We start from the raw sequence: 13,300 nt of genomic DNA, 5'->3' as shown, positions 1-13,300 counted from the left end.
CCTCCACTTCGAGAGCATGAGTGATGCACCAAGTGAGATGAGGGTGGTAGTTGATAGGTCATGTGAGGCCATTTTCAATTCTAACATCTTACCCTCTACCTCTAGTGTGTTTCCTTGTGTCTCATTAGGTTCCATGGATGACGAGACGCCGATCATGGAGAAGATGTACATGGTGCATGAAGATGATGATATCACACCATGCTTGTTGCTTGAAGATGAACATGGAGGCCACATCGAGCCTACGACTTCCACAACACCTACCTCATATGAGCGGGACTACAAAGGTACCTATATGGGTGTTGATGATGCCATGATCCCACTAGTGGACATGATGATTTGTGAGTGCTTGCATGAGTTGGATGATCTTATTGCTATGTCATATGCTTCTTTCACTTTCCCTTGTGATACTTGTGATGCCACCATTCTTGATCATGTGGAAGTAGTTGCTTGTGACACTTTGACCATGCCATGCTATGAGTGTTTCAATATATCTCCCATTGCATCCAACTTGTCGAACAATTTCTATTTCCCATGTGTTGATTGCAATGAGGACATTGATGCTTGTGTTGTGACAACCTTGATGACCAATTGCTCTTTCTCTAGGTTTGTTGACAACCATGATCAAATGTTGAACATGTTTTGTGCTACATGCTTGCAATACTCTCCCATTAATGCAACCAAAATGATGAACAATTTCTCTTTCCAATGCTTGGCTTGCAATAGTGTTAATATGCTTGTAAATGAGATTCCCCCATAGCTCTCTCAAATTTTGGAGACTTTGCATATATCCATGTTGAGCACGTTCTGAAGTTTTCCTCGCATATTCACCATGTGTACTATAATATCTTGCTTACCGCTAATGGTGATGTGCAAAAGAAATGGCGCATCATGATGGATGATGTGTACATATACCATGCACACACGTTGTTCTTGTTGTCTAACATGTGTGTAGGTACCCAAACTCCAATGTCAACCTCGATTGAGCACGAGTTGACAAAAAGAGCTCTTGAGAGCATGATACAAGTGAGCTCCAATGAGTGGTTTTGCCCGCACACTTCCACTACACAAGATCTCTCAATGAGAGCACACCGACACTTTGATAAGGTGACCTCCTTCTACTTGCGCCCTCTTCCTAAATACATTGAACTTTGGCTACGCTTTGATTGCTCCTTTGCTTCTCTTGTGCTATTCATAGGGCTTTTGACAAGTGAAGGGACATTCAAGCGTTGGTGTCATCTACCTCCTCTACACATTCATGAAGACTCATCGTCGAGGACGACTCTTTTTCAAGTGGGGGGAGATGATGCAGCCCGACCTACGGTCTTCCCTTCATCATGTGCGTCAACATCAAGAACCACACTCAAGGCCGAGGTCACGGAGGCATGGAAGAGAAGAAGGAAGAAGAGCGTCCGAGGTCGCCAAGAAGAGAAGGCGCCTGCCACAAGTCAATTCGGGCCAAGGCCCATGTACCCCCTTGTTTCCCTAAACTACCCCTCCTTAGTGGCTCCCTATATATAGGCTCCCACCTCTCCCTTCATTAGGTTAGAGTTGAACTTGAGAGAACTAGGCTCATGCCTCCACCATCCCTTTGGGATTAGGGAAAACCCCTCCTTAGATTATCAAATCTATTGTACAAGGCACTCCTTATATGATTAGTCTCTCACACTTGTGATTCTACCACCGGTCTCTCACTCGTGTGATTCAACCGATCGTATACCGATCTTCCTCTCGGGGATTCTACCGCGTGTCTCTCCCTTGAGAGATTCTATCGGGATAGTGGTTCGGGCTATCGGGAGTAAACCGGAATTGTATCGGGTTGGTGTGTGTTTGCGTGTGTTCATCGTGTTCATCGCCGTGTTCTTCGTGTTCATCCCTCACCCCCTCTTGTTCTTGGTCAATTCGTGAGATCGGGCCACAACCGAGCCCTTAGGGCTTGTTCAGAGCGTTTGGGGGACGTGTTTTGTTCGTGCCGCGTTTGGGGGACGTCGCTCCCCAGCCGCGTCCCCCAAACGCCGCCCCCAAACATTTAAAATACTTCTTTTTAACACATAACCATTTATCAAATATAGCATATAATGTTTGCGAGGATTGTTTTCAAATTAAATTACAACAAACAATAAAACAAGTAAACAAATATAATAAATAGGGATAGATGCTAGATCAAGGTGCCACGGTATTTCCTTTGATCATCCACAAATGCTCAACGAGATTAGCTTGAAGTGGATCATGAACATTGCTGTCACGGATCTCTGCGTGCATGGCGAGAAAATCAGCAAAATCTGCAGGCAACTCATGATCAACCTCCGCAAGAGGGCCCTGACACTCATAGGGACCAACATGTGTCCTGGCATGATTCTTGCGGTCATCCTCGATGATCATGTTGTGCATGATCACACAAGCCTGCATCACCTCCCACATTTGATCGTGAGACCACCTTAGGGCAGGGTACCGAACAATGGAAAATTGTGCTTGAAGCACACCAAATGCCCACTCGACATCCTTCCTGCGAGCCTCATGTCGCGTAGCAAAGTGGGAATTCTTCAGACCTAAAAGATTCGATATTGTTTTGACAAAAGTGGCCCATTTTGGATATATACCATCGGCTAGATAATAGCCTTTGGTATATTGGCGGCCATTGATATCATAGTTGCATGGTGGAGCATGCCCTTCCACTAGTCTGTTGAACACCGGAGACTACTGCAACACGTTGATGTCATTGTGTGATCCCGCCATGCCAAAGAAAGAATGCCAAATCCACATGTCATAATCTGCCACAGCTTCAAGCACCACACTGCAATATCCATGACGCCCTTTGTATATACATTGCCAAGCAAACGGGCAGTTCTTCCATGCCCAGTGCATGCAATCGATGCTTCCAAGCATTCCAGGGAATCCTCTGGCAGCATTTTGTGCCATGATCCTTGCAGTCTCTTCCTCAGTTGGCCCTCTAGTATTTGCCAAACTTTCCCACCACAGCTCGGCAAAACTTGTACATACACTCAATGGCAGTAGACTCACTCATGCGAAGGTAGTCGTCCAGTGTATCGGCAGGTGCTCCGTATGCAAGTATCCTCATGGCGGCGGTGCACTTCTGAATGGACGAGAACCCGACAACGCCTACAGCGTCGAGCTTGAGCTTGAAGTTGGGGTCGAACTCTCGAACGCCGTGGAGGATATTCATGAACAGGCCCTTGATCATCCTGTACCGGCGCCAAAAATTGTCTTCATGTGTTGTACCATCTGCAAAGTAGTCGTTGTGCAGCATGGTATGCCCCTCCATCCTCTGCCGGGGCTTGGACTTCCTGCTCCCCCGCCTTGATCCTCCGCGGTGCGGCCTCTTCCTCTTCTCCGCCTCAGCGTCAACCATGTCCTGGAGGGACGCGATGATCAGCAAATGCTCCCGCAGGTCGTCGTCGAAGGCTTGCTCGTCCTCCAGCAGCAGGGCAAGCATCTTATCGTCGCTGTCCATGGCTAAAGCAAAATCAATGGTTAAAATTGCGCCGAGGCAGACGACGCAACGAACAGAGTCCAATCGCGCCTACCTGGCAAGTTGTCGAGCACCTTGTGTGCGCGGAGGTGGGGCGGATTTGACGGCGCGTTCTGGGACGCGCTGGCGAAGCGGCGGCGGCGGCACGACCGGCAGGAGCCCCAGCCGCGACGACAGTGCCGACTCTCAGCAGAGATCAACGTCCAAACGGCCGGGAAATCCAGCGGCGGCGGAGGGGTGGGAGGCGCGGGAAGGAAGGAGCGACGAGAAAAAAGGCGCGAACCAACGGTTTATGCAAATAGTCGCCGTCATGTGGGAGCCCGCCTCTCTTTTCGTTGTGTCCGGTGTGCCCGAGCGTCCCCTGTGGGACGGGGACGGGCTCGGGGCGCCGGACACCGTATCGGGCCGCGCCGGACAAAAATGGGCTTTGGGGGACGCGGCTGGAACAGATTTTTGGTCCGATGCGCCCCAAATTGCTTTGGGGGGACGCTTTGGGGGACGCGGCTGGAGATGCTCTAAATCCCTAGTCTTTTGCATCTTGCACGGCAGGCCTGACATATCTCTTGCTTGACCCCAAAGCTGCTTCTTCGCTTCTGACCGCCGCCACGGCCAGGCCGGTGTGGCGGCGCATAAGCCACAACTACATAGGCGTTTGGTAGCCTGGGCATTCCTTGGCTCGCATCGGTCCAGCATTTTTCGGGCAGTTTGATTTTCTGGGCTCAGTCGCGTTCTTGCATAGCACGGGTCTCAAAGCATCCCTGGGACAGGCCCCGGAGGAACGTCAGTTTGACAGTTTCTCCAGGGCCAGCCCTAGCGAGACGAAAATCGACAACGCCGTTCGCGCGGGAGCTCCGTCTCGGCATGGCGAGAGAAGCCAAAATCCGAGCGGCGTTGCGCGGCAAAGGTGGGGGTAACCTCCCTCTTCGGTTACCCTCTCCATTATCCCCCTCCCAAATTTTCCCTTCCTCCAAATTTTGCACCGGCGGCGGCGGCGACCCAGATCTGGCAGCGCGCATCTCCCTTCGATCTCCGGCGCCAGACCAGGATCATCTTCTCCATCCGCGGCGGAGCCTGCGCACATCTGCGATGGCTTTCAGCTGTGCCCTTCGTCCGCCATGACGGAGGTAAGGGGAAACTCATCTGCTCTACTGTAGTGTTAGATTCATGTTGATAGAACAAGTTGGGTTCGATAAGACCGTTCGTAATGCATAGATATTGTTTGAGTAGAGCGACCAACTCCAGCTTGTGCATCACGTCGCAACACTCATCATTTGCATTCATGCCTGGATCCTGATGGTGCACAAGAGAGCAGTTAGGCATGTTGCTTTTCCTCGTGTGACTTACGGTCCTATGATACAACGAGATCAGGAGAGGATTGCCAACCTAAACCACATCTACAACTGCAATGATGTAGAGGCTATCCAGATGCTACAGATGAGAAGATCCCCTTTCTATGCACTTGTGAAAATGTTCAGGGGTAGTGACTGATAGCATCCACACCTCTATCGAAGAACAAGTCGCAATGTTTTTTCATGTCGCAGGTCATAACCAGAGGTTCAGAGTCATCCATAGCAAATTCAGGCGATCCTCGGAGACTATCTCTCGGTACTTTCAGCAGGTGTTGTACGCAATTGGGGAGCTCAAAGGTGAAATGCTCAAGCCAACATCACTGAACACACCACCCAAGATCAAGAACAACTACAGGTGGTTCCCCTATTTCAGGGTGAGTACAAAATCATGTTCCTTCTACATATCAGATGTGTGGTACTGTCAGAAACATAACTGTGTGCTAATTTTTTTACAAGATTGCATTAGGGCAATTGATGGTACTCATGTCACTACAAAGGTACCGAGATCAATGTTTGTAGCATTCCGCGGGAGGAAGCACTACACCAGCCAGAACGTGCTAGCAACTGTGGATTTCGATATGAGGTCCATCTACGTGCTTGCTGGATGGGAGGGTTTAGCTCATGATGCGAGCATCCTGGCCGACAGCTTGTCAAGGCCTGATGGGTTGCAAATCCCTGGGGTAAGTTCTACCTTGGAGATGCTGGATATGCATGCCGACCTGGAATTCTACCTCCCTTCAGTAAAACAAGGTACCACCTCAACGAGTTCTCTGCGAGCACCGACCTCTGAATGCGAGAGAGTTGTTCAATCTGAGACACTCAAGCCTTAGAGTCACCATTGAGAGGGCATTTGTTGCATTGAAGAATAAGTTTAAGGTCCTTGACCTGAAACCGTTCCATACGTTTGACACTTAGGTAAAGTTGGTCCTTGCTTGCTGCATTCTTCACAACTAGATCCTATGTTGAGGTGAGGATGAGTTCTTTGAAAAGGTTGCCACTTTTGATGAAGTAGTGACCAGCCATGGCATGGACGAAGACGACAATGATGTCTGGAAGGTGAAGAGGCAAGAGTGGGCAGACGCAATGTAGGAAGCCAGAGGCAACACCACCATCTGAGATGAAGTGAAGAAGTGAAGAAGAAGAAGTGAAGAAGAAGAAGAAGAACCCTCTATGATCCCCTGTTTCTCGAACTCATTTTCAATCCCCGTATGTTGAACGACCCCGTTATGATAAACTACAATTCGTAGTAGCTAGGGAGCATCGTGTTATGAACTACCATTCATAGTAGCTAGGGCTGATTTCGTGAACTGCTATGCTTCGTAAGTTTGCAACTATCATGAACTGTGATTTATGTGTGATGGGAGGTGAGAGCATGGTAAGGCTACCCGTTGTAGAGAAGAGGTAACCTTAGACATGCCTGGATGGTACCAAACAGGCCTAATCTCATATCCATCGAGATTTTGGGTTGGCTGCAGGCAAACAAACACAAAGTCCTTTTGGCCCAGCCGATGCAGCCCGACCTACCAAACAACAGGCCAATTTCAGGCCGTGGCTCGTTCTGGACGCGCAAGTGTGCTTGCACCGCTGCGTCAGTGAGCCAGGAATCGGGCCCAGGCTACCAAACGCTCCATAGCTGCAGTCACACGACCATCTCCTCGTCACCGACTCCAGCGCCCGCGATAATTGAAGACGACGGGAACCTGAAGCCCTTCATCTTCTGCGTCCCTTGCTACTGCCGCCCATCTTCATCAACGAACCAAAGACAACGACGGTCGCTCCCTTCCTCGAATCTCTTGTTGCTTCTCTACTCCTCTCTTTACAACCCCTACTTCTTCTCTTCACTAGTGGAAAAAGGGCTAACTGTGGCGCACCGAATCTTGATTCTGTGGCGCATATGGCCGTCGCCACAGTTGCCACGCGACTAGTATTAGAATTCTGTGGCGCAGCAGCGGGTGCGCCACAGAAGTTTGGAATTCCGTGGCGCACGCTGTTCGGTGCGCCACGGAATCTTAGACTTCGTGGCGCACCATTGATAGTGCGCCACGAGAATTTGGCGCTAGATTTTGTGGCGCACTACCTCTCCATGCGCCACGAGAATATTTATAAGTTTTTGTGGCGCATCGCCGATTCATGCGCCACAGAATGTTAATTTTTGGATTTTCGAATTTTTTCCATTTCTGCGGTATATAGTGGTATTGCACAGGAAATATACAGATATATACAAGAAATACATAGCACATTCCAGAAATAACAGAATTACTCACAAATGACACACAAATGACATGATACACACAAGTCTTCATCATTACATCATTTAGATCCAAATTACACAAGTAGAAATGTGTTTGATCGTCGCATACACATACATGTGTGTTCATCTCGTCTCATATGCACATGCATCGTCACCGGCCACCTAGACTAAAGTAAAGTAGAGTACAACCGCGGTGGCGGTGAGTAAGAGGGGGACCAAGAACTTCAGCCGGTTCTTCTTCTTGCCCACGTGTGCCCTCCACCGTGCTACCGCCTCCTCTCTAGTCGCGTATCCCTTGTAGCTGTTCCCGCTGAACTTGTGCACCTGTTCGAGACAGTCCTGCCACTCCTCGTAGACACACGGAACCCGACCCTTGTACACAACGTACGTCGGCATCTCTATTGACAAGGGCATATTAGTATATCATATTAGTACATCATGCATATATATATATATGTTGATAAATATTAGACCAAAGTATATAGTAAAGTTGAGCACGGCAACAATAAGTTTGCGACACGCACACACAAGACGACGTCCACCGATACACATAAACCGATGAACATAGTACTTAGAGTTTAATTACGACCCACACAAAAGACCACGTCCATCGATATATATACAAACTAACCGATGAAGATAGCTAGTTTATCACACACTAAGTCAAGGCTCGCGAGGGCTCCGGGAACGGCTTGTACAGATCTTTTGTAATCCACGTCCTCGTGTCACCCTGCGCTTTGAGGCGTTGCTCGATGTCCCTCTTGCATAACGCTCTACCCTGGTGCAAGGGCCCTCCCCCTGTGGTGACGTCTTGAAGGATGATATGTGATATCTTGACCCTGGTATCCTGGAAGTCTTCTCTGAGGTCATCATCGTTGATCCGCGCCAACTTTTCGGCCCATCCTCGGAGAGCAGATGGTAAACGCAAGTTCTGGCTATCCCGGACAAACCCTTTTAGGTGATGCATGACATAGAAGGCGTCCGAGTGCTGTTTTCCGGCTGCTTGACACGGGGGAACTCGAACACGTGCTTGAACTTGTGTTTACCATCATCCCTGAAACATTCCGCCTTTTCTTTGAAGGCGCCTCCCTTTTGAAGTAGCCCTCGAGAGCATCATCTAGCACACCCCTTATTCGGCGTAGTTCTTCTTTTTCGCACTCCCAGAGTCGAAATAGGTGGCAAGAGAAAACTTCGGGGCAATGGAGATGAGTACGCGGTGCGTGTCTCTGCGCAACACAAATTTGGATCGAGGTTGGAAATGAGCAATGGAAAAGAAATTTATTACGGGGCTAGCGGATGTGTACTTACTCGGGAAAGTAAGCCAAGAGGATGTTGTCCTTCCTCTTGTTGTCCAAGAAGCACTTACGTAGGTACAACGAAGCCCGTACCCGCACCGCTGATAAGTTCAACTGGCTTTCACGCATGTAGTAAGGATCCGCTATCGCGACGTCCGGGATACTCTCTCTCTTGATCTTCATCGCCAGATTGAGCGCGAATAGGCGGACCAAGTTATAGTCCAGCCTTCTCGCGTGGAATAGCTTGAAGATGTCCTCGTACGCTATAAAGAATATATCCGCGGGGACATCAGTGACGAAGCCCACATCTCTTGGCACCCACGGCCGTGAAGACCGGGTAATTTGGATCTTTGTCCTTAAGAAGGATACTCTCTAGGACCAGGATGCTGTCCTGCGAGAGGCAGCATAGCTCCGGAAGCAAGGTGTAGCAGCTCCGGACCCGGTATTGGTTTGCCGACTTCATGCATTCTGGTCAAGCCATCCTTGCTTGGGAGGTACCATGGAGTCCCGATGACGGATCGTCGGAGGTGGCTGGCTCGCAGACTTCTCCTTGTTCTTACTAGGTCTTTTACGGGGCTTCTTCGGAGCAACGGGCCCCGACGCTTCAAACTGCTCGTTGACCTTGTTGATCAGCGTATTGGGGCTGAAGATGTTTGCGGCGGTTGGCTCTTGTGTATCGGCTGCCGGAGGCGTCTCTTGAGAGAAGCCGCGGAACACCGAGCGCTGTTTGGTTGCCTTGGGTGGGCCGGCTGGTTCGTCGCGAACGCGGTATGCTTCTTCATCCGCGCCCGCCATGTACAAATCATCTATGTCGGCGCCGGTGTTGAGGTAGGCATCGACGTCTACCGGCCCATCATCATCGATGTCATCTTCATTGGGTGATGGGATGGGCGATAGCGGTGCGGCGGCCTTGCCTTTAGGCTCCGCCGGTGGCGGTTGAGGCGAAGACTCTCCCGGCGGTTTCTTGTGGCGGCTTGTTGTGGCGGTGACGACGGGAGGAGCTGCCCTCCGAGCGAGCGGCCGGACGATCGGCTGCCGGATGATCGAGGAGGCGCCGGTGGAGCGACCCCCAAGACGGATCCGGGTCTTTGGCCATACCATGGTATAGCCATGGCGGTTCTCAAGCGTCGGGTGCTCGTCGGCTCCCTCGGGCTGTATTGGGGGGTCCATGTCTTCGCACCCCGGCAACACCCGACCCAAAGTGACCTTCGGGACGTTGGCGTCCATAGCCACGGTGTGCAACGTGGTGCTCTTCGGTTGTATGATCATTCCGTGGCAACATCCTTCAACTCGCCGCCGGGCGCGCGGTGAAGGAGCACGCAAGGAGTGTCTCGAGTAATGTTGGGCATCATTAATTAGATAGCCGGGTATCAAAACGCATGAAGGAGATGGCATGGAATAACTAATTAGTTAAGTACCTTGGTGATGGCGTTGAGCTGTGCTAATGTGGAGACGGTGGCGGCCGGCCTATCAATCTTCGGGGGCTCGGGTGCATTATGAAGCACCGCCGCCGCCGGCTGCGCCTTGGTAGCCTCGGCGAGGATCAGCGGGGGGCACCGGTTCATCCAACTCCATCGGCTGCCCCGCGGCGATGGTGGGCGGCGGGGTAACCAGATCCGGAGATGGCGACGCGTTGAAGATCGAGTTGCTGGCCCCGGCGCTAGGCACTTTTATCGGCCCCAACTGACCGGCCGCATTCCACGCAGCTATCCCCTCGATGACCTGAGGGGGCAGGAAATCGCGGAGCTTCTTCTCGAAAAGCTTGTCCACCTCATCTTTGTCCATCGAGTTTGCCTGTTTTTCCTCGAGCATGGAGACCTTCTTCCTCAGCTCTTCCACCTCGGCTTTATCCTCTTCGACATCGCGCTCCTCCTTCTCTTCTTGCTGTTTTCCTCTTTGTAGTACTCGCGAAACTTCATGCTTGTACCAAAGCCGCAGACACGTCCGGCCGACGTCGGCGGCTTGGATGCTGGCCTCTCCTTGAGGATATTCAACGCCCTGTTGAAAGGCGTGTCCCACGGCTCCGTCGAGCCACTGGGACGACGATTCGGCCTCGGGGAGATCGGCCTTCGCCAGCTGCTCGTTACTGCGGACAAGGATAGGGTGAACACATTTAGGGCATTGCATTCACGTCATATATGTAATATGTGCAGCAATGGACCGCGCGAGTAAATTCCCTTACCAGCTTTTCCTCGAACTTCCTCACGTCGTCATGCTCGGTAACGAATTCCATTGTCTTCCTGTCCGAGTGTAGCGGGCCCGGACAAAGTACCTCACTGCGCAGGTCCGTAATTTTCAACCATGGGTTCGGTTTCCCAGCACGTGCAAGTTCTTCGTCCTCCTTTTCCCAAATGGGAATCTTTCCTCTATAACCGCCGCTTCCAAGGTGATGTGCTCCTAAGTTGAGCTCATGCATTTGTCTACCCCACTCCGTCCATGCTTTCGCATCGTCGCTATCCAGCCGCTCCTTGAATATCCGGAACTCGCTTCATCGAGCATCGGCTCACCCTTCTTAATACTCTCAAAGCTTTCACCTTTGTCGATCTTGGCCTTCACCCGGCTTTTCCAGCTGCTCGGGGCGTTGCTCATCTTCGTGATGGCCAATTTATTCACCGGGTTGGATCTTTCCAAGTTATTGTATGGCGCCGGGAACTTGTACCGTCGGTGAAGCTTACGAAGGCAGAGCTCGACCAAATGCTCATTGCCTTCACCTCGGATTTTCACCGTGTTGATCGACATGCTTTCCCGGACAATGCACCCGAGTTGCATGCCGTACCCAGCGGCAACAGCCTCCGGCTCCTGTGGTTGCCCACTTTCGGAGACCAATGTGATCTCGCCGGTGGTGTTGGCGAGCACCGTCGGCTTCCGATCCTTCCGCGGCTTCTTCTTCTTCTTAGCGGCCGGGTTGCCGCTGCCGTCGGCCTCCCCGACGCCGTCACCCCCCGTGTGGGCGGCGCCGTCGGTGGTGGGTTCATACTCCTCCTCCTCCCCGGCTTCGGTCATCGACGGTCAGCTCCGACTTCCTCCGCCGCCAAGTCCACCTCCTCCTCCTCTTGTCGGCCGGGAGGGGCCGAATTCCCAGAACTCGACGTTCGCCGCTCCGGCTTCCTCTTCGAGGGTCATTGCGGCCTTAGAAGTGCCGGCCACGTTGTCGTCGGCCGACATATTTGCAATTTCTATAAAGAAGAGGATGAAATCTATTAGTACAATTGTCGGCCGGAAAATTCGGCATGACCTTTGCTAATTTTTGGACATAGGAGCCCCATTTCTCAACCGAAACGGAAGTGAATCAACGTTTCAGGAGAAATGGGCAGCTCATTTGAAGTCCCTGCAACATATAATGCAACATATACACAGTACCACCATCACCATCACCATCACATACACACCATCCCCACCATATATCACCAGCAAGCAGTACAAGCACTGCAAGCAAGTTGCTGCAAGTAATTCAATTGCACATACACATGACATAAAAGCACCTCAATCTTAATTCAGTTTACAGGAGTATGAGAATATTGACAGCATAACTTCCAATATTTACATGAGTATAAGAATATGATTCCGAGTGGCTTCCAAACTGGTCTTTGAACACATTACCAACAGATAAATGAATAAAATTGATAAACCAACATATTTTCCATGGTAGAAATTAAATGGCCTTATTTTTCCTGGTAGAAATGATAGCCAACATATTTAAATGGACTTATTACAATTAAGCAATGAGAAAAAAGCTACTCAATTAAGCACCCAAAAAAAGAATGTGTCTACTGTACCATATCAGAAATACTGTAGCATATCCAAAATGATAAAATTGTTTACTACTGCTTGCTTACTACATCAATTAAGCAAGCTCATTTTATAACCAGTGGGCAATTAACCTATGCAAACAATTAATGATAAAATTGTTTGCTTGCTTTCTAGCCACCTTGCTCATTTTATAACCAGTGGGAATTTTAACACAGTAGCAATTATGTAGATAAAATGGCTAGCAATTTGATAACCAGTGGGCATTTTAACACACCACAGTGGTTCAGGTTTAATTTTAGTTTCATGTGTTAAAATATGACCAAATGAGCAATGTGTTAAAATATAACAAGCTATGTAGCTATGATCACAGTCCATTAATTTTGCTCTGGTTCATTAAAACAAGCTATGCTCCAGTATTCACTAGTTCCTTCATTTCATAGTCCATTAATAAGGATCATAACAGGCTATGTATAGACTGCACCATTGGTGTCGCACTAGAGCATCATAAATCTGACAACATGTAGCCATGTCAGAGCTCATAAATGGATCCTTGAAGAGTATTTTCTTGAGAAAAATAATTTGTGTATAGGGTAGCATGATGAATGGCAATGCATCGAACAGCAAGTCACCAGGTGCATTGTATAGAGTATTTTCTTGAGAAAAATAAACTCTTGATTCTTATCTGCTATTCTCTATTTTCCATGAAATTAGGGTTTTCCAACGATTTCACATTGCTAACATAAATCGCAATCGCCAAATTAAACATCTACACGAGCAAATCGTCAATCGATCCATTGACACATGGCTGAATCTAACCCACTATGGAAACAAAAACACATTTCATCAACCACACCACACCATCAAGCCCCTAGCAAGTACCACAGTACATTTAGCATAATCACAAACAAAGCATATGGCTTGAAATTGGAAACAAAGCAGTCCATAGCGCACAGCCAATCCATCAGACTGACAGCTAATTTGGCCAAATTCAGCACACTTCTGCCACGACAAGTACGCAACACAGCACATCACATGACATCAACTGGAGAGACAAAGTGGGGGTGGTGAGAGAGCGGAGGGAGGCACGCACAATGAAAACACCAGGGGGAGGGGGAGAGGGGAGGGGGAATTACCAGGGGGAGGGGGAGAGGGGAGGGGGTGGCGTCCT

The sequence above is a fragment of the Lolium rigidum genome, chromosome 4, assembly GCF_022539505.1.
Source record: "Lolium rigidum isolate FL_2022 chromosome 4, APGP_CSIRO_Lrig_0.1, whole genome shotgun sequence".
NCBI classification, from domain to species: Eukaryota; Viridiplantae; Streptophyta; class Magnoliopsida; order Poales; family Poaceae; genus Lolium; species Lolium rigidum.
This window is presented reverse-complemented; position numbering follows the sequence as displayed.